Source organism: Dufourea novaeangliae, unplaced genomic scaffold (genome assembly GCF_001272555.1).
Source record: "Dufourea novaeangliae isolate 0120121106 unplaced genomic scaffold, ASM127255v1 scaffold106, whole genome shotgun sequence".
Taxonomy (NCBI): domain Eukaryota; kingdom Metazoa; phylum Arthropoda; class Insecta; order Hymenoptera; family Halictidae; genus Dufourea; species Dufourea novaeangliae.
In genome coordinates this window covers 4,139-27,976 of record NW_015373978.1, presented here as the reverse complement: position 1 = coordinate 27,976, position 23,838 = coordinate 4,139, and the positions used below count along the sequence as shown (strand labels likewise).

The following is a 23,838-nucleotide window of genomic DNA, read 5'->3' as shown; positions in this document are numbered from 1 at the left end:
GTATTGTATGGATTTATAGTTATAGCAAATACGAATACGTAAAAAACATTAGAATACAAATTTTCATGAAGTTCGACAAAAGTTCTAATTCTTTCTTAACTTCATGACACTGCCATCAAAAGAATTCAATTCCCAAATGTGCCAAAATGAACCCAAATATACGCGAATGTGTTTGTATAAACATTAATAGCTTAATCACAAATTATACTTGTTCTTAACATATTCATTACTAATTATTTTGACGAACGTGACAATTATATTATTATAATGCAATTTTTCCTAATTTTCTACTAGTAAATCAGAATAAGGACAGAAACATTTAGACATTACTACGTAAGAGTATAAATTGAGGATAATTCTTAATGCATACTTTGCATACCAAGTATCACTGCAACTATGTAACTATGTAATTCTAGATAGTTTTTGCAGGACCTATTTATCTCATAGCGACTTCTTTGTCCCTCCTTTGGTGAATCGTGCTGTTCTCGTTTCGTCGCATAAATGTTTTTGCATCGTAATTGCCACTTACGTAATGTGTCACTGTTGGTAGCAGGAATTAATGACGATGTACGTAACAAGTTCTGTGCATTCAGTCTTTTTCAGTTCATCGTCTCATACCGTGCTAAATAATTTATCAGAATTATTATGTAGGGCGTGGCAGAAAAGTTTCCCAAATTTTACTTCCAGATTGTTATGGTTTTGGTAGAGTGAGGAAGGTTATAGATTCCTTCGTTAATCATGTAACTTGCCGTTTTAGTTTGCTATCAGGAGTAGGACGGGTGTAGACCACGCGTTTGTCGTTGAGGAGTTTATACGTTCAGATTTTACGGGAGTTCATGTAATTAGTTCCCCCAAAAAATTACATTTTTACCAAATCTGACTGTCTAGTCTCCTTAAAGCAAAAATCACCCGGAAGATCACGGAGTGTTCGGACGTCAGAGAATTTAAAAACTATGAGACTGACCATTTTCTCAATCTCCAGGACCTTTAGCCCGTAGGCATACTTCTGTCTTTTGGGATTGTCGGAACGAAGTACGAGAAGAATTTTACAAGATTACCTTAAGTCTCAAACACCACACCAATGCGAATTTGCACCAGCGAAACATTATTTCGTTTGTAAAATTGTATCTGGCTAGTACAAAGTTCTCCTTTCATCACGATAAAAAATTATTCCCCACTTTTGCAATTATTACATTGAATTTCTGAGGAAACTTTATTCTAAAAAATATGTTATGAGTTCAATTTGCTTTTATTCTCTTCAAGTTCTTAATCGGCAAAAATGCAAAATCCCAATTCCCTCTAGGGTGGTGTTTACATATGCTGAGATGGGCTGTGGTGTCTAAAGATTAATATGCATCCGTACAAAATGATGGTAGTTTGGGAGCTAAAAGAAAGCGATTGGGGGAACCGTAAGACATGTTGTAACGAAAGCTCATTTTTAGCTGTCTGACTGTGTCGAGAAGCAGAATTTTCGATATTGAACGGAAAAGAATTCCCATCAGCTCCATGAAAAACCATCATTACGTATCCAACGTGTTACAGTTTGGTATGATGTTGATTTTAGTGTTTGGGGTACTTTTGTTTTTGAAGAGGGATACGTAACGATCACCGTAACTTCCGATCGGTATGTCGGGATTGTTACGTAACTCCCTGGAACCCAAAACCTCGAGATTAGAAATGAGGATGTGTGGTTTTAACAGGACGAAAAGATCTATCGAGGTTTTGAGAGAACTTTTCCCAGGCCACTTAGTCTCATGCGTGATGACGTTCCGTGGTCTGCATTTTTTCTCTGGGGCTAGCTATAAGCGGAAATCTACGAACACCGGCCAAGAACTATCCATGAACTAAACGTTGCTATACCTAGGTTAAAAATTTAAAGCAATACCGCCGGAAATAACTACCCGAGTGATGCAAATCTTCAAAAATCGGCGGAAACAGTGTATTGCGAATGAAGGCCGTTATTTGAACAACACAATTTTGAAAACCTAATTAAACTAAACGGTGTTTTATGAACTTTTATATTGTAAACTAAGATTTTGGACTTTTTTACAGTATTCGTCAATATGATTTATCATTCATGGAAAGTGCTTCTACAAAAATAAAACCAGATGTTAATATCTTACGAAAAGTATGTGAATTTATCAAAACCATAACATTTACTTCGTTTCTGTTAAGCCGGGTACTCACCAAGCGAGCGAGCACGAGCTCGCTCGTGTTCAACTGAAATGCTCGCCCTACGTCCACACTGGAACGAATTTATTTCTGTTCGCAATTGATCCGAACACTGACCGCGAGCAGATTGTGAAATAATGAATAGGAAGAAATTAGTTTTTGCAAATGCTGCTTTTGTTGTGCTAAAGTTAAGTGCAAAAAATAAGAACGAAGAAAACAAGATAAGCGATGCTGGCAAACTTCACTGTTTAAAAACAGACAACGGTATAGTGAAAGCCATTTATTAAGGTACTTGTAGGAAGAAGAAGGATATGAAATGTTCTGAAAGAACAATGGTAGAAATTTGCCAATTTTGGACCTGGCTGGCAACGAATGTTCTTTACAAGTTATGTTTCTACAGGTCCTAAGGAATCCAAAATGTATAATTATTTACCCTGTAGACGATGGGAAAGTTATAAAAAATAAACGCAAAGTTCGGAATGTCGGATATTACACAATGAAACATTAAACATTTTAAAATATTCTAGAACTCAAATGGTGTATTTTAACATTGTTGTTATTTTTCTGGCAAATATTACATTTAAACATTGTATGTTATTGTGAATATGAAGATGGTGAACGAATTGTCGATTGTTGTTCCCACGTAACAACAATTTTATGGTTTTTTGGATATACTCGGCGCCAACCTACGATGAATTTACCAGACTTCTTAAATAATTATTTTACTAATAGATTATCATCCGAAGAACACAACGACGACTAATCAGGTGAGTTTTACTAACGACGACATTCCGAAATTTGCGATTATTTTTTATAACTTTCCCATCGTCTCCAGTGTAAATAAATATACATTTTTGATTCCTTAGGACCTGTAGAAACATATCCTGTAAAAAACTTTTGTTGCCAGCCAGGTCCAAAATTGGCCAATTTCTACCATTGTCAATTTCTGCAGAATGTTGACCAAAGATTTTGAAAAACTTCTACAACTTGTTGAACCAAAAATAATGAAAAGTGACACAAATTATATAGGCAAGATATTCTACCATTCTTGGCTACAGTAAGCCTCTATGACAGGCATGTCAAACACGCGGCCCGCCGAGACTTTTTAAACATTTTTAAATATCAAGCTTTGACGCTTGAAGTTGGAAAGTTTGAACTTTTTGGTTGACGCTGGCGCGAGGCGTCAAATGAAAAGCGGCGGCCGAAACCGAACGGAGATAAAAACACAAGACGATCAGAAACATGATAGAACGCGGAGCGATCTAATGCGACACACGACACATGTTTGTCCAAGTCGTCACAAAGTGCAGTGTTTGCTCAATCGTTTGCGAATGATATTTTGAACTCTAAAGTGGATTTTGGTTTTTATTCATATTAAACTAAAAAGTTATTTAATAAAAATATAATCGAACTTCAAGAACAATGAGTAAGAAAAGATCAATTGAAGAGGAACATCGTAATTTTCAAGAAAAATGGGAACTGCAATATTTTTGTGTCCAAAACAAGAATAAAATATTATGCCTGATATGTAAAAACTCTATTTCAGTTGCTAAGGAATATAATCTTAAAAGGCACTATGACACAAATCATAAAACAAACTATGACCAATACGTTGCAAAACTTCGTGAAGACAAATTGTCGGAATTGAAATCAATTCTTCAAAAACAACAAAGTGTATTCACGAAATGTGTTGAAGACAATACAGCTGCTGTAAAAGTTAGTTACATATTATCACATTTAATCGCAAGCAGATCGAAACCATTTACGGAAGGGGAATTTATTAGTGAATGCTTAATTAAAGCGGCGGAAGTATTATGTCCAGCACAAATAAAGAAATTTAAAAGTGTAAGTTTAAGTCGAAATACTGTAGCCAGCAGAATTGATGAAATAGCCGAGAATTTGAGAAATCAGCATAATACAACAATATCAACATTTCAAGCCTACTCTATTGCAATTGATGAAAGTACAGATATTCGAAATATCGCTCAGCTGGCCGTTTTTATTCGCGGATGCGATGTCAATTTAAAAATAAGTGAAGAACTTTTGGAAATCATTCCTATGCATAATACAACCACTGGAGCTGATATTTTTGATGCACTTATGGAAGTTTTGAAGAAGTATAAGTTACCATTGGAAAAGTTCGTTTGTCTTGCAACTGATGGTGCACCTACCATGACCGGTATTACTAAAGGAGTTGTTGCAAGATTAAAAGAAACATGCAAACAGCATGGTAATAATAATTTTGAACATTTTCATTGTATTATTCACCAGCAAGTACTGTGCTCCAAAGTTTTAAATATCGGACATGTTTTAAAAATAGTCACCAAAATTGTAAATTATATTCGAGCACGTGGACTTAATCATCGTCAATTTGCTTCATTTCTGGAAGATATAGAATGTGAATACACCGATAAAGCGATTCTTCAAATTGCTGGACGAAATCATAATTTTCTTGGAAACAGAAAATTATGAATGTGCTGAATTAAAAGATGGACAATGGATAAAGGACCTGGCTTTCTCAGTTGATATTACAAGTCATCTTAATCAACTTAATCTTAAGCTTCAAGGCAAAAATCATGTTGTTACAACGCTATTTGATAATATTAACGCTTTCAAACAAAAATTATTACTTTGGCGAAAACAAATAGAAAAAGAAAACTTGTCTTACTTTGAAAGCTGTCAATATCTATTGATTAAATCACCTAAATTAAAATTTACAGAATATGCTCACCAAATTAAATGGTTAGAAACGGAATTCGATCGAAGATTTTCTGATTTTAAAAGCTGTGAATTACAATTTCGTCTTTTTACTTCACCTCTATCTATCGATATTGAAATTGTTGATGAAAACTTACAAATGGAATTAATTGAAATCCAATGTGATTCTTTGCTGAAGCAAAAATGTATGGAAGTTGGAATTCCAGATTTTTATACATATTTATCTGTAGATCGGTTTCCTAAAATGTTATCGTTTGTTACGCGTATAATGGCTATGTTCGGAAGCACTTCTTTATGCGAGCAACTATTTTCTTTAATGAAAAATAGTAAAAATTCAGAAAGGTCAAGATTAACCGATCAACATTTATCATCAATTTTAAAAATTGCATCAGCTCAATATATTCAACGAAATTTTGATGACTTACTTTGTGAAAAACGATGTCAAATATCTTCTCAAAAGTAATATTAAACTGTGATTTTGTTTATTTCTTATTATAACTTTTATTTTTGTTTTTTATAAAAAATATAAAATATTTATAGTTTAAGTTTAAAAAATAACATGAAATATAAAACGACTATGTATGTATAATATACAATACATTGAGCTTGACATTGAGTCTAATAAATACATAATACATAATATAATCATTCTAAAAATCGTATTTTATTAATTTTTTCAACATTGAAAACATGCGGCCCCCAACTTAATACAAAATAGATCATGTGGCCCGTAATATCATATGAGTTTGACATGCCTGCTCTATGAGTTTAATAATGTTTTGATTACACCATTCCATTTTCATTTCACACGGAATAGAACGTTCCCAGCCAGAGCAATCGAATGCAATAAATAATAATCGACTACACCAGGCGAGCGCGAACACGTCTTTCTTTTGATGTACCGGCACGAGTCGGATCATTCAGCGAACGCGAGCGAGCAATGCGCGCTCAACGGTACACACCAAACGAGCACTGAGTGAGAATGCTCGTTCGCTTGGTGAGTACACGGCTTTACTTGTCATTAGCCGAACAGGACCGCCAACAGAAGCTACTCTAACTCTTTTGATTAATTAGCAGTTCATGAGTTATATCATTAATATAATTTGTAATAAAACCTTGTATCTTTCTGTTCTTATCACGGTGCAAGAAAAATTAAAGGAGATTTTTATTTCGTCGATTTCTTTCTATTTACGTGCCGACATCGCGTTTTACACCACGGAAATTGTATATTTTCAGTTTCGTGTAAGTAACCCTTTCGCTAGTGTACACTAGCACCTTCATTTTATCATATAACGTACATAGATTTGTTTATCGTTTCCTCTTATCAACCTCTTTTATCTCGTATATGTGCTGATAACATATTTACTTTTGTCTGACACTACACCATTGCTTTGCGCCTTTGTATCTCGTCTTTGAAACTCCAACACGCGCGCTTCAACATGCAATTCACGTTTTTGCATACGTATCAGGATTTTGCCAGTCGCACGATTGTAGTATGTACATACATATGTATATACTACACTGTTCTTCGGAAAAATTTACTTTCGTGGTAACGCGACACACTGAATCTAATATATGTTCTGCAAAAAAAGAAATTACATTGGTTCATCGAAGTGATTCTATAAAACTGATCTGTATGAATCTTAACTGAGGTTCCTTAGTGATCAAAAATGCCTTTTTTTTTGTAACTAATTTTAACGAAATAATGAACACGTTTTGAAATGTTTAGTATTCAGGATGTCAGAAATTGAAAGTGTCTTTGTAAGAAATTTGACAGAATTTCTTGATTTTTTAAAATGAAGTTCTACGTGGTGCAATCGTATGATTTTGTTAAGAGACTGTCTTTCAATTTAGCGTTTAAAATTTTTTTGGAATTATACATTCAGGTGTCAGAATATGAACGCGTAATTCACGTAAATTTCTAATTTCTTCATTATGATTATATCAAACTTTTCAACTATTCAACGAATTCCGATATCAATTAAAACACACAGAAAGGAATAATGATGAAAAATATAGAAAGAAAACCCATATATCTAATTTACTAATACCATTAATTTTTTTCGATACGATTTTGAAACAATGCTGTTCACATATGTAACTATTAATTGCTTCCTACTAAATGTTGTACTGTAATAACAGAATCATAAATAGAGGAACTTTGTCAAAACTTTGAAGTTTAAGATTGTAACACTGTTCTACCCGATCGGTTTTCAATTTTTTCGTGCCGCTGACAGAAATTGATTCACGTCGCTGACCTTTCAAGATTCATGACATGATCAAGGGGAGAAGATACCGTACGATTAGGTATCCAAGTATTGTACTCCATGCAGACGATCGATACGAGATTTCACTGAGCGTTGACTATAAATACCGTTTGATCAAGGATATAATTTCAGATGGCCTTTTCCATTTGTCACATGCTCGTATCCACTAACATATTACCGATACTTGTAAACTCAATAAACATTGTAAATTCCTTACAAAGAGAAAATCTGTTACGCTAATGTAAGTTACTTACATAATTTGGAAAGAGGCATTTGTTTAATGAATAATGACTTAAGTGTGGACTCACTTTATTCTGTAATGTTATATTACAACTGTGAATACATACAGAAATTGACAGAGAGAAAACTCGTTTACCAATCAGTAGTTCAGATATAATATGTGATGTGTATACAAACTTACAACGTATCAGTTCAAAGAGTTTACTTTCTCCAAAATAAACCGTTTAAAATTAGAAAAGGGATTTGCAACCATGAATGCTTATTTAATATTTTACATAGTGTGAACGCAAGGTTCGTAAGCATGATATTTTGCAGTGTTTTTCAAGATTTATTTTTTAACATTGAAAAGAATTACGAAGAAGTCACGTCAGCGCAAGTTTAGCAAACCCGTCTCTTTACAGGCAAATGGTGTTAAGAAATCGAAAATTGTAGGTCACTGTATGTTTCGATAAATTTGTACGTATTTTCTTCTAAGTAGTTCTTTTTTGTAAGCAAATGCAATGGCTAGTCACTATGGCTCAAGGAAATCTGCATCAACGAGTTTGTTTTCCATTTTCTTTTATTTTTTTACACTGAAATTCAATGTAGACTGAAGAAATGGCAGTTGCAATAGAGAAATATAATTTTTAACGTATTCTTTTATGACAATTATTACACTTTGTTCTTCGTTCACAATGCTACCCATACGTTGAATGATTGATAAGCACGATTCTCGCGTACTTTGTACCAATACCAGTAATCAATTGTAAGCATTTAAAGAAGACAATTGTATGACAAAGTATTCATACATAAAAACATTGGGAATAGTGTATGCGTCACTTATTCGTCATCTCTTTACATATCGAGCGTTTCACCAGTCAGTCAAACAGTAAGGGTTTGGATCGTTCGATTATCAAGTATTGTTACCACTATTAATCACATCTCGTCTTCTAGGAAAGATACAAAAATATACAGATTATTTGAAACAAATTCACGAAACATAAAACGTTGATTAGCATTACAATAAAGAAATCTGATTTCAGGTGTAAATAACTATTCGTATTACTACCGTGAACTATCGCATATATTATAGATAACTATCGGAACACGATGACATTAGAAATGTTGCATTCCAAATATATATTTGTAAATGTACTTAAAATATAATCATTAAAAATTATAAATTAAACCCAAGATAATCTAACTCTTCCGTTCGTTGGGAGCCATATCATGCGACTCAACGTAATCCTACTTATCAATGACATTGTTTACCAATGAAGGAAATGAGGCATAATTTTCAAAATATACATCGCACGAAAAATTCTGCTTTCCACAATGATCGTATTCTTAGCTCGGAGAAAAAGTAAAGGGAGGGGGGGAGGGGTGGGGAGAGAGAGAGAGATAATCGAAGCATCTGGCGAACCGGCTCTTCCACTCGGTATTTATTCATTCAGGGGCTGGGAGCGATCGTTTCTGATTTTGTGTGGAGGCATCGGGAACGGGAATGAAATTATGGAGTAGAGAGAATAGGCCGATTTTGACCGATCTCAGACCAGGACGTGTCCATCGGGGGTTTAGAAATCGTTTCGTAACCTCCATAATGCATAAGTATTGAATATCTGAAATTATTGTAACCTCATAAATAAAACCGTTCCCTTTATACTGTATTAGTGTTTTACAGACGGATGCATTATCTCCACCACTAGCTTTGTGCGTCAAGTGTAATTATTATTCAACGGACAGCTAATCAAGATTTTCGATCGGATACTGTGCATAACCTAAAATTCACTGCTGCGCAGAAAGCAATTTTTAACGTGTATAACTGAATCATGGTATCTTTATGATTCTAGAAAACTGAATACACTGCTCGAATGCACTTCCATAAAGCCACTGCGGTTTTCGATGAAATCGTACAATACTTCTATAATAATGATTATTTTGTGAGCGATATCGTTTTGGGGTTCATCAAAGAAAACATATTCATTATCAGCAACATTAGAAACATTATTTATTTGAAGAAAATATGAAAAAACATAATATAACACAAAATAAAATGAGAAATTTCTATAAAGCCACTTAGTTTCTGTGTAAATTCCGTACGAGTAGCTACTACAGACCGTGATCAAACCAGTTCAAATGTAAGTATTATTGTTCAAATTAATCTTTTAATTTATAGAAACCGTATACTTATTATATTTAAATTCAGTTTTATCAAAATGCCGCGAGGAAACTTATTAACAAGCGAAGAAACCGCATCGATTGATGCTTACAAGGAAATGGGTTGTTCTAATCGTGCAATAGTGAAACTTATGGTAAGAACCACCCTAAAGGAGGAAACCAGAAAATGCCGAAGAGGCAACGTTCGTTACTTATGAGATGTGCAGCCAAAGAATCGAAAAGTGCATCACAATTTCGCAGTGATCTTAAGTTGCCAGTATCCACGAGACGTGTCCAACAAGTATTAAAAACTTCGAAGCGGTTCCGATGGTCGAAAATGCTGCAAAAACCAAGTCTAAAGCCACATCACAAAGAGGCTCGTCTTGAATTTGGAAAAGTACACATGTCATGGAGTAATGAATGGCAAAATGTTATCTTTTCAGATGAAAAGAAGTTTAATTTGGATGGACCGGATGGTTATAAATTCTACTGGCATGATTTATCAGAACAAAAAAATATTGCAATGAGTCGTAATTTTTGTGGTGGTACGTTAATGGTGTGGGCTGCATTTACATTCGATAATAAAACACCCCTTTTGTCGTATTTCTCCTAAAATTATTGAAATTAATTTTGATACCATTCACCGAAGAAATTGACAATGACAACTTCAGTTTTCAACACGACAATGTTGCAGTTCATATGTCACATGGTACCAAGCAGTGGTTTAGTCAAAAAGATATTAAAGTTTTGAAGTGGCTAACCTGTTGTCTGGACCTGAACCCCATAGAAAATCTATAGGGAATACTCGCAAGGAAGGTTTATGGAAATTGTAAACAATACAATTCTATGAACGACCTATCAAAGGCAGTTTCTGAAGCGTGGGTATCCATTGATGAGGAAGTACTTCGAACTTTAATTCTATCAATGCCGAGTCGAATTTTTCAAGTAATTCAGAGAAATGGTAATTGTACTGACTACTAATCTAGAGATAAGAAAGAAACTATTGTTCATTTAGAGTTTATTTATTTAAAAAAAGATATGGCATTATAGACATTTCACATTTTATTTTGTGTTATATTATGTTTTCTCATATTTTCTTCAAATAAATAATGTTTCTAATATTGCTGATAATGAATATGTTTTCTTTGATGAACCCCAAAACGATATCGCTCACAAAATAATCATTATTATAAAAGTATTGTACGATTTCATCGAAAACCGCAGTGGCTTTATGGAAATTTCGAGCAGTGTAGTGTAATTTTAAAAAAATGTTTTTCCTTTTGCCATGTCAATCACCAGTGACCAACAGTAAAGTTTCCGTTCAAGCCGACACACAGATCTCAAATAAAGGGAGGACCTTCCTTCACAATTTTTATAAAATATTATTACTATGTAGACTGTGGATATTTAAGCATTTAGTTTAATATTATTTTGCGTTCACTACAGCGTATTCTAATAGAGATTTCAAAATTCTGCTTCTTTTTAATTTTTAGATATTAGTATTTGAATTTGTGAATTTGCATAAACTTCGGCAGTCTAATTATTACTTTGGCAGTCATATTTCTAGTACTTTCCCTTCCAATTCGTTTTGCATTTTCTTCTGAATAGTTCTTTCAAAATTTTGCAAACAACTATCGCATTACTCAGTAGCATCACGTGGCGAAAGTGGAAAGGTCATCAAAATCAACTCGGTGATTGATGTGTTAACTACCGAGGTACACTTCGAAAAGTCAGAGGTTGCATTGTTGCCAATAGTGTCTCCGTTTGATGATAGTCATACCTTGACCGTCATACCGTGCGCTCCACCCCGTTTTCATAATCGCTCACACCGATGCAGAAGCTTGAACCGCGTTTCCGAGCATCTCTCGTACAAAAATAGACCATTCGAATGGACACTGACCTTGCCATTGCGTAACGAAACGAACCGAGGCAAGGATGTGAAATATTATTAGAGGAGCCGGAAAGCATTCCGTCGGCTCCATTGTCGTGGACGATACGAGGTAAAGTGCCAGGGGGCTAGCTGATTGTATCAAGGTAAGTAAGTGCATCTTTTTCAACTAATTTCGGCACACGTAAACTTGCAGCGATTGGAAACACAGACATCGTTCAATCGAACTTTCTTTTATAAATAAACGATTATTCTGTAACTGTTTTAAAATGGCTTTAATTGTACTATTCTAACCTGATATTTTGGTTTTTCATCTTTTCGTAGAAACTTTGAGTACATAATCGTTATAAAGGTAACTCACGGTTATCACGCCTCTTTTTCGAACGTAGTTGTTACGCTGGGTCGATTCGACCCAAGCCATTTTTTAGTCAGCTGCTGTTTAAAAACTGTTTATTAAATTAAGTCGCAAAAATTCTGAGATATGTGAATATTGAACATTGTAGAATACATTTTCATTATAAAAAATTACCGTTTAAACCAGCGCTGAGCAGCGTAGGAGCACCTTACGTGCCTGTTTCCCCTTCCAACCTTTCTTTCGCACCGTGTGCCTTCGTAGAAACAAAGAAGCACAGACTCTTGTCTCTGTCACTCCATGGTAACGGTGGACGATGGTGGGGACAAGTTTTAGTTCCCGGGAGCCAACTTTGCCCACCGCTGCTGATTTAAACTACATAATCATCATGTTTAAACAAAATTCTTCATAATTCCAAAAAAGATTTTTTAGGATACCCAAAATTACTACTGTATAGCGCCAATAGTACCATCTCCAATATGATGCCTCAACATACTTCAATTCCAAGTTAAATTTCTAGTCATTTCGACCCAGCATGACAACCGAGGGTTAAATGTTCTAGAATATTTATTATAAAATAGAGTAAAATAGAATAATTGAATATGTAAGGAATTTAAATAAGAATATCGATAAATTAAATTCTCAAAATACGATTGGAAGAACTCTCCCCTCCCCTTGATGATGATAATAACCATAGTATTTCACGTGTACTGAGACAATATTGATAAAATTGATTATAAGATTAGTCTGTCATCGCATATTCAATTCTATTGTAACGACAGTAAGTTCTAAGTGATACCTTCCTCTTCTTCGCAAATGATTATCTATTAATAAGTAACTTCAAAGTAAAAACAAGGAACAAGAGTAATGCAGAAAACGTAATATTAGTTAATAACCTCTTATACAATATACATTTGCATTAATTATGATTGAAAATTTTATAAAAAGTCGCTCATATTCAACTCGAAGTCTCATTTAAATTTCTATTCTAATTTTACATTTTTTTAAAGCGGAAATCTATATAAACTATAAAAATATTCCATTTTAAAAAAAATAAAGCAAATGATGTCATAATTTAATAACTGATGCTCCAACGTTTATACTTGTACAGCTGATATTCATTTTCTTTATCTTGAACAATAATACTCATACTGCATACTGTTTACCTTTATATTAGATCTTTCTCAATGTATAAAATAGCAAATGCAAATTTTAGACATATATAATGTATTAACATAAGGAGAAAAACATTATAAATTTATCAACTTAAAAACAGGTTCATTCTGTAAAATAAACATTCCAGTTACCACACACCTGCAGACATCAGGGTTTTATTTTACAATAATATTAACAATAAAATATAACAACATTACTTGAAATAATAACGACTGTTTGTGATTCACTTCAAAGTAACTGAAATTCATGCTCGTAAGGTTAAATCGCTAATTCGTTAACACCCTGTACAACATCATGGATTTATAATGGTGATGACAGAATACACGCGCGGCTTACGTAAAAATATTTCCGTCTTATATTAATATTAATGCTTGTGTACTGCGATCAAGCGAAGTCACGGTTAACGGTGATGTTTCAATAGTACATGTATGTCGTTGGAATCGTTTATATTTTTCATGGTTCATCTTTTGCATACTGCATTCAAACATTCTATTTTCACTTTTACGAACACACACGAGAGCTTCTACTTGCTCAAAACGTAAAAGAAATCGCATAAATTATGAGCACGGAATAGATTGCACAATGACACTAAAGTTTTCGTTTTCGATCGCGTTGAAAGCGAATTCAATTGTTTGAGATTCGAGCGATCGTTTTAAAATGATACTTGGACAATTTGAGATAAAAGACTAACTCTCGTAAAATACTGTACAGAGAATGTGGTTTACGTAAGTATTTATAAAATAATTTAGCGCAGAAAGTGAATTACAAAGGAAATAGAAATATCGGCTCTTAACTCGATTTCACTTTAAACATTAGATGTAGGTATGTATAATACTTTTTTCAATTTCCTGCTGTTTAACAATTCTTATTTCTTGTCACAGAACACTGTATATATCACAAATATGTAATATATTCCGTTAAAGTAAAGAATAGAATATCGAATATTGATAAAGACTACAATGCAATTACGAAATGTTGCATAAATTATTCAAATATGCTTCTTCAAATAATTTAGAATTTACTCACTCGTTTGATTTTATAAAGTAAACTTAATACAATATTTCAATTTTCCTTTTAACTGCAATTTACAGAGTTTTAAATAACAATGTACTTTTTTTAAATGGAACTACAGTGGGTCACAAAATTATTCGCTCACTCGCTAATGTGGCAAAGATGAACGAAATAATCAGGCAACACAGGGTACTTTTCAATTTTTTATTTGGATATACATAGCTTAAAGTTTAATTTAATAGAATCGTAAAAAAAAATTGCGAAATTTTCATTTATAATTACAGAATAATGAGTTTTAAGAAATCTTTACGTTTTTTCACGTCACAAAATTATTCGCTCATTTTGTTTTAATTACTATTATGACAATATTAATATTTAGTGGGATATCCTTTTTGTCTTATTACTTCTGCAAGTCTTTTTGGCATTGATGCTACTAATGTTTCCAAATAATTATTGTCCATTTTTAGCCATTCCTCCTGTAATCTGTTTTGTAAGTCTTTCTTGTTGGTAATTGAATGTCTACTACGTATTTTAGTATCCAGCATGTTCCATACCATCTCGATGGGATTTAAGTCGGGAGATTGAGGCGGAGTTTGCATTATTTTTGGACAATTATATAATAACCATTCTTGTACCAATCTCGATTTATGTTTAGGGTCGTTATCTTGATAGAAGTGAAACACTTCTGAAATCCCCATTACTTCCGCACTCTGCTTCAAATTTTTTTTTAGAATATCCATGTACATTACTTTATCCATGGTAGCCTCAATCATTTGCAATTTTCCAACACCGTGATAGCTAATGCAACCCCAAACCATCACATGACCACCTCCGTGCTTGACTGTGCTACACAGGTTCTTGGGATCCATCTCCGCGTTTGATCTTCGCCAAACTTTTTGATGACCGTCAGAGCCCCAAATATTAAATTTACTTTCATCACAAAATATTACATTGTGCCAAAATTCAGGGGGCTTTGAGATGTATTTTTTGGCGAATTCTGTTCTTTTCTTCCTATTAATTTCGCTTACGTAAGGCTTTCTTCTTGCTACGCGGCTGTTGTACCCGTTCTTTCGCAACACTCTTCGTACCGTTTCATCAGAAACTTCTTTTTCACTAAAATTTTTCAAACTTGTATTGATTCTGGGAGCACTTATTTTCGGATTTTCTTGAACTTTTCTCACAACAAAACGCTCTTCTGAGGAATTCAATATCTTTTTCCTACCACGGCCAGCTTTGTTTATTATTCGTCCTTCTTCTTCGTACCGTTTTATAATATAACGTACTGTTGAATAACTTTTACAAACGATATTTCCAATTTGTCTGATGGATTTTCCACTTTTCCAATGAAAAATTATAATTTCCCTAATATCTAGACTAGTTTCTTTACTTTTTCTACCCATTGTAACGAATTCTTGAAAATCAAAGAAATAAATGAAAATAAATCCTTACTGAGCGTTTGTTTACGTTATACTGACTCTTTCCAGCAACAATCAGAAACAAATGCCCCTCTGAGTTTGTAGATTGCATTTGTTTCAGTGGATTTCGTGGCCTGAGCGAATAATTTTATGACGTGAAAAAACGTAAAGATTTCTTAAAACTCATTTTTCTGTAATTATAAATGAAAATTTCGCAATTTTTTTTACGATTCTATTAAATTAAACTTTAAGCTATGTATATCCAAATAAAAAATTGAAAAGTACCCTGTGTTGCCTGATTATTTCGTTCATCTTTGCCACATTAGCGAGTGAGCGAATAATTTTGTGACCCACTGTATATATTTTTATTATTACTATGTTAATACGCTCGACAATTGCACAAATACACTTTTCACTGGTATAGAACTCACGGGTAGACTTCCCTACAGGGTGGTCTGGTCCGTATAAACGCCAATAAACACATTCTAATTGAAAGAATTAGAATTTTAGAAAGTGTGCGATTGTGACAGACGCCGATGAAAACACACAAGATGGCTGCACAAGTCACATTTTGTCAAATATCTCACGATTTAATGGTTTTCTCGTCAAACGCAGACCAGACCACCCTGTACACTACTATCACACTATCGTGGAAATTCGATTTGAGTCACTTTATCACTTCTGAAAGGCACAAGTTGGTTCCTACGATTTCATACGTCCAGACGCAGAAATAAACAGTGGTATAGTTCAAGGATTCTCCGATAGAGGCGTTTATGGTATTTGTCAGTCACTTTGGCCTGCGTTACCACGAGCATCGATAAAACAGAGGGAGTCGGTAAATGTAACCTCGCAACACGTGGTGGATCGTATCGATTGTTTTGTTACGCTGTTGCCATTCGACAATTCTGCCCGTCAGGAGAACGATGGAACAGCTACGGCCTACGGCTCGTGGCGAGATTTCGATTCTCGCGGAACGTAGGAAAAGAACGACGCGAGGGAAAGAAATCCGAGAATTAAACAATACGTACTAATGTGTGCAAGGATGAACCTTCTTATTCGTACTTGCAATGATGCTTATTTTTTTAATTAATGAAATTACATACGAGATACTTGACATGATATTCTCGAGAAACAAATTGTAAAAATGGCACAATATATATTCCGGGTATTCCACATACGAAAAACATGGAATACTATACAAATCTCTTGTTGGAAATGATATTTATTTATTTTTTATTGACATAATTGACGCAGGTGTTATATACTTACACAAATATTTCATAAAAGAGACACAAAAGGAACACAATTAATCGCATACGCTCTGTCAATCTTTCATTCGTCGCCCAGCGGAGATAGATTTTGTACTAACAACTGATTGCTGTCGCATGCGTACTTAGCGTATCATCTTCGCTGCGTCTGCACCTGTTCCAGTACGTATTTTGTTTTAAAAATTGGACCAAACGACTTGAGTTTTTTTGAGAAGCTAGAAGGATTAACTTATTAGATGACATGTTTTCGTTATTTCGAAAACATTACAATTGTTGGAATAGCGAAGAAAATAGTAAAAATATTAAGAAGTTCTTTTTTCATTTTTTTTCTGATCCTATAGTGAAAATTTAACAAATACCTCTTATACACTTAATTAAGATACATACACGCTGAAAATTGCAGGGTATAAGTTACAAACTATTAAAAGTGGTTAGACTTACAAGTTAGAGTTACAAATAAGTTACAAAACTAAAAAACTCGTACTTTCGACTTATAAACCTGAAGATTTTTTACTACTTCGGTGCTCGTAGCTTCTTTGCTTTGACCGACGAATTTTGTTATGACTGGGCCCGATAATGGTGGCCTGACCTAGGTCACTCTGAAAGTCACCATCGGGTGTCGATCGAAAACGAAGAGACAGGAATACTGTTTCGTTGAACGTCGACTAGAATGGTCATAAAACCAGCTTTCGATTTCACTATTGTTATTAAGCAGTATTATTGATATATATACATAGATAGTAATGATATACTTAGTCATGGCAATAAGGAAACTGTAACATCGCAGCTTCACTTTTCTTTTTCTTAGATATATAAGTCTACAAGAGGCATATTTCGAATGTTCATTATAGGCTAAGATAAAAAAGTTGAAAAAAGTGTCTGTTACTATTTTTGTGCGTGTTTTGTCAAACATTTCCCTGTACATTGTGAAACAACTAATTACAATTAAATCATTAAAACTTAATTATCTAGACTAATCTTTAACTTCTCATAAACATTCAAATCATTTTATGGATAACTAGCTGACGTACCCGCTCTCGCGCGGGCAGTTTCATATTGCAAATCATATTTTAGTTCGTATATACAGACTAGACTGTAATATACCGTGAATAAATAAGCAGCATAGAATTTTGGATAGTGCAATATGAATCACATCGATTTGCGGCTTTTTAAACTTTTTTGTCTGCCTCAGCTCATCGTTAGCTAAAGAACATTGTCGCTTGACTGTTCCTTCGACTAACTTTGGCCAGCAGGAATAAGTGGGCTGTTGAGCGCCGGGCGAGAGGCCAGCGACTGACGATCGAAATACAATGTAAACAGATAAGGAATGAAACGCATGAATGCAAATTTAATCTTTTATAGTTTTCAGTATACATTCATTAAAGTGTCACGAATGAACTGAGGAGATTCTGTCGGTGGAAATGAGTCCAAATACGACATCATTCGGATTATTTTCAATAATATATCATTTTCATCCGCAACATTACGTATGAGTAACAATTGTCCAATTACACTCGAATTTGGACGCATTTTAATCGGGAGAATTTCTTCAATTCATTCATGACATTTTCATTAAAATATATTGCAAATTGTAAAAGTTTAAATTTTCATTCGTGCGTCATTCCTTATCTCATCTACGTCTGTTTACATTGTATGCCGATGGGTCGGTCGCTGGCCTTGGACGTTCGGCGAGAATCGAAATCTCGCCACGAGCCGTAGGCCGTAGCTATTCCATCGTTCTCCTCACGGGTAGAATTGCATGCGGGACATGAGGCAACAGCGTCAGAAAAAAGATACTGTCCGGCAACACTGTCTTCGCGTAGGAAATACACAATCCCAGCTTGATGGTAACGCGGAACAAAATTTATTTGTGGGTACTGCCGCTAGATGTCGTATTATCAAGCTGTCCCAAATATCGATTTTGTGTTTCCGCTGGCGTCCGCTTATTTACTACAGCGCTTCGATCGATTCGGAGTTGGCCCCAAAGGAGTCTCCCCCCTTAACAGACCATCGTATATCCCCGCGCCTAAGGTTACGATTACACTGGACGCGTATTCGGACAACTAGCCCGTCGTCCGCATACAGCTAAGTGATGGGTCTAGATTAGGTATATCGATGATACGCACGACCGAATCAAACGCCTCTAAATCCATGGGAGCGGTTATTCTGCACGCGTATCGGTCGTCCGATGTCGCACGCATTCGTCGTACACGAGCGTCAAAACGCACGGGAAATTGCCGACACGACATCACTTCAACCGTTATATTTTAGTTATTTTTCAACATAGGGCTCTGAATTAACGCTCATTATAAAGCTGAAGGAATATTGTTTTCAAGTTTATACACAAAATTTTAAAAACCACTACTAATACTAAATTAATAGAAAAAAAACACTCCTCTTTTGCAACAAAAAATTAACTACATACAAAGTACCAAGTTGAATAGCAAAAACGGCTATGTACATCAATATGAAAAATAACTATTTACCTTATTAACCATTTCATTATTTACTTAACATTATTCCTTAGATTGATGGTTACATTAATATAGTCATTTTTCATATTGATGTACATAGTCGTTTTTGCTATTCAACTTGGTATTTTGTATGTAGTTAATTTTTTGCTGCAAAAGAGGAGTATTTGTTTTTTTTTCTATTAATTTAGTATTAGTAGTGGTTTTTAAAGTTTTGTGCACATACTTGAAAACAACATTCCTTCAGCTTTATAATGAGCATTAAATCAGAGCCCTATGTTGAAAAATAACCAAAATATAACGGTTGAAGTGATGTGTCGGTGATTTCCCGTGCGTTACGCGTTTTACGCGTGCAGTATAACCGCTCCCGTGGATTTAGAGGCGTTTGATTCGGTCGTGCGTATCGATATACCTAACTGAGACCCATCACTAGCCGTGTTCGGACGACGGGCTAGTCGTCCGAATACGCGTCCAGTGTAACCGTAACCTAAGGCAGGGTTTGCTAGCTATCTAGCCTTACTGACGAGTCCACTAGCAGGCCCAGGACGAAACGCTCCCTCTCCTTTCCTTTTCACATTTTTCCAGTCACCAGATTGCCGCCAAAGAAGTAATAGAGTGTATGTATACACTTAAACCAGCATACTGCATATTACATATGTATAGGTTGACTATGAGTAATAGAAACCTATTTTTGATGCTATGGTTCTAAAAATAGTCTCACGCCTATTAAGAATCGTTTTGAAAAACATTTCAGTGTTTCTCTTTACCCACATTTTTCTATTTGAACAACCCGAAATGAATTGATATTTTACGAATTATATTAATTAATCGTATAACATATATGTGTAACTATAATTTTTAATTCTTTTGTATATTTCATACGTATCTACAGTTACATAGAAAACAATCATGTTTCGATAGACTTTGGTAGCTAGCAATATGAGTTATTATCAAATAGGTGTGTAAGATAACTTTTATTCGCTCGGACTATATAAATACGGCAAATCAACAAAAATCATTTTATCAAATATTGGTGAAAATAGCGGTGCTTCTAATGTCCTTTTTAATTTAAATAACTATTAAAAGCTTGGATAATTGAGTATCGTTTACATGATGATTAATTATTTATTAACTGACCGACATAATTTCTCCTAAAGACTGTCAGTGTTAAATTTTTTTTTCATATTGACTTCTAGCACTAACAATTTAATAAGTTGTCCAAAAACGGTTAAAAATAATTACCATGTTACTCTCCAGAAATGAATAGGTTCTTGTATTTAATTTCTTTACTGACACGTTTATCCACTAATGTGAACATTCGTTCATCGCAGTGTAACAATTATTCAATTGAAAGATAGTTCAAATGCGAGGCGTGGGTGGGTCAACTTTAATTGGCTACTTAGAAACACTTTATCAACAGTGAATCAAATGTGGTAAACACTTCGTGTGATAAATGAAGGCGCCTTAATATGTTTTTGAAACTGATTTAGATGGTATTTAGATAATTTTTTGTTGGACAAAAATTTAGTATTATCGCACCCTATAATTAAAAGTGTTATAATTATTTATCGATTGAGAGTTTTTCGTACAAAATAGTATTTGAAGCCCGTTTTGGGACACATCCATACATTTTTCAACTTTAGAACTCCAAATCAAGGTCACAATTATCTCACCCTTAATTCCAAAATGTATAGAATGTTTCGAGTGTTTTTATAGCATGATAAAGGTTAGATTTTATAGAATTAAAATCAATTGTGCTAAATAACATCGGAATTGTACTACTCTATAGATACGAATGGCAGTCTGCCATTTATTTCTTATTAGTTAATCAACAAGTGATGGGAAATGTAAGAATATACATAGATATTTTGAGAACCAGTTACCAAATGTTGATTGTTGTCAGAGGAATTTAAGAAACAAAAATTATTCATGTTTAGTTATGTTTATATTAATTATTTTTATGTCGTCAGATCAACTGTCTACATGTATACAAACTGCATAGCCAATTCATACGGCAAGAAATAACCTTTCACTAAATTTACACGACCAGTTAATTACATATTACTTTTTAGCAACTCATTTAGCGAAAAAATAGCGAAACAAACAATTCCCAGTAAATTGTATGATAAATTAGTATCGAAACTCCGTATGCGAATTTAAAACGTATTGTTAATATTACTATTTTGCTAAATCGGTAACATTGTAAACATGACATCAGACTCCCAAACGATTTGTTAAGTAAATATTCACGAAAACTTTAACAATTTCTATTCTTGACGTAATGAAACCGCTCAGACCGATGCATATAATGAGTTTTCTTTCCTTTCACGTTTGTTATCGGCGGCATTGTTTCGCAGTCAGTCGGCGCCAATGAGGACGCAAAAATGCAAGTTAATCTGTGAGTGCTGATAAGTGTGTAAAGGTATACGAGAATAACCATGGATCTGTATCTATAGTAATATTACGTTTCAAGTTGAACTGTTTCAACTGTTCGTTCCCATTCATTTCAAACTGTTCATTGACCATTAATTTTATCTTTTGCGTAATTTTGTAAGTGCACTGTGTGAACCGCAGTGACGTTGTCATCTTTTGAATCTAGACCCTTGTGCACCGGTCATATTTGTATTACACACGATTAAGTTGCATTAATGAGACGAAGTAAAAAGCTACATCTGTTTCAAGCGAAACAAAACTGTTAAATGGTTTGGTAATTGTTAAGGAATGATCGGAACATGCGTTACCGTACTAAATGTTCCTATAAATAAAATTGATGGCTTTAGTAATTACATACTATATGACCGTGACGTAAAAGTGGCAGACTGAAAATAAATTCTTGTTCAAATATGTCGAGTCAACATTGTGTTAACTTTGGTGCATACAACTCTTTTAGTAAACAACTACGTCAAAGATCACTTTATTTTGAAAATCTGTTGTTTCGTTCGGATCGACAGTTTTTATTTAACCATTAGTATAAGTAATACTTAAGAATCTTCTTAAAAGTTAGTGTTCATTTTAAGAATGTGTTTACTGCGAAATAAGATATTTAAAAATGAAACTAACCGATTTTTAGTCAGTCAAATGCATATTACTCTTTGTGTATTATATCAAATCATGAAGTAATTTGAAATTTAATCGATATAGCTTGTATACCTCGTTGAAATCGATGTCATTTACGTTGAAGAACAAAAGAATTCCTTTATCGCGATGGAAAATGTATTTGAAAGACGTCAACAAGGTAGACTGAAATATTTCATCGATGAGCCAACGCGCCATATTCTCATTCGATATGATTGTGGCTTTCCTCGCGGAGGATCCGGAAGAATTTAACAATCAAAATAAATGTTTAATAAGCGTCAAAGAACACCGTTCATGCATACAATGCGTGGTTGATACGTCAACCAATCGCGTCTCAAATTCTTAATGTCGTTGAACTCACCAGACGGCTCTCAAAACTTCATGATTCCGATCGTAAACAAATTATATATTATAATTACCACGGTGTCAGTATTTACACACCATAATTTCTTTAAACTCAACAGCTAAATAATTAGTTTAAAGCGCATTGGCTACGTGATTAAGAAAATAATCATATAAAATAAAACACTGAAAAGAATATTAAATTACATTAATTAATAGCGAGAAGAATTACAGAAAGCCCCTAGAATGATAGTTTTACTTTCCGTGAATTTGAAATATTATTAGTACAAAACACCAGTAGTTGTATGACCGTAATAGAAAATACGCATGCAGATCGTTCTGGAGATGAAATCAGTATCTATTTAGACGAGAGTTGGAGGCTGAACAAACACGTCTACAAATACCGAACGTCCTCCAGCACGGGACGACCGATCGGAATGTCCTTAGTTGGCGTACCGCTGGAGAACTTCCTCCTTGTTTAACAGCCGATTCGATGGACGAACGATCGTCGGGGCCTCCGATCGCGGCATAACAATAGTAAATGTACGTAATAAACGACCCGTTCGTGATATTGCTCACCTGATGTCGTTCTTCAGGCGTGTTCGTGTAACTCCACGAGGAACCCCAGGCACATTAACGTTCCCGTGCACTACTACGCGGCGGCGACGCAATTCCGCTGAAAACAGCTCACGAAAGCTGACGCTAGAAATCGGTTTCGTGCTTACGGCCGACGAATTTCTGAACTACGTAGCCTGTTGCAGTCGAGCCAGGCGGCAAGTGATACGAGGCAGGAGAAGAGGGCGAGTGGGGCCCAGGGTCGACATCGCCATTGGTCGACTGGGTCGGTCCCTGATATTGCGAGCCGTTCAGGTAAAAATTCAGGTAAACAGGTGGCCGTCGTCGTGCCATCTAGCGGATATCCAGACCAAAACTCCCTCGGGACGACTCCTTGACCAGGCCTGACTAGACCAAAGATTTAAGAATAACTGCGTGCTGCGTGTGCAGTGATCAGAGGAGAACGATACTGATGTTTGTACTGGGGTAGATACTGATGGGAGAAAATTGTTTCGTGTAATCATTTTTTTAATAACGTATCTTTACAATAATGGGATACAGTCTTTTGTGTGGTATGCTTGTTTTCAACATTTGCATAGAGTCTATAAGGAGTATAAAGCAGTCAAAATAGGCGCAAACTTAGTTCATGAACCTTTATGTGTATACGTATACTGTAGTAAGAATATGTGATATAGATGTGTAAAATATTCAGTATTTCTTTTGTATCTCATAGAAAATTCATTATTTTGAAT

At 34.6% G+C, this 23,838-nt stretch overlaps 1 protein-coding gene across 1 annotated transcript in view; it reads right to left on the bottom strand.

Annotated features, from left to right (window-relative positions):
• Positions 1-23,491, bottom strand: part of LOC107187100 — a 42,418-nt gene extending 18,927 nt beyond the window's left edge. Inside the window, exon 1 of the mRNA XM_015575107.1 lies at positions 23,111-23,491. The gene's annotated coding sequence lies outside the window, so the exon portion shown is untranslated. The remainder of the gene's footprint in view (positions 1-23,110) is intronic.
• Positions 23,492-23,838: the final 347 nt, after the last annotated feature.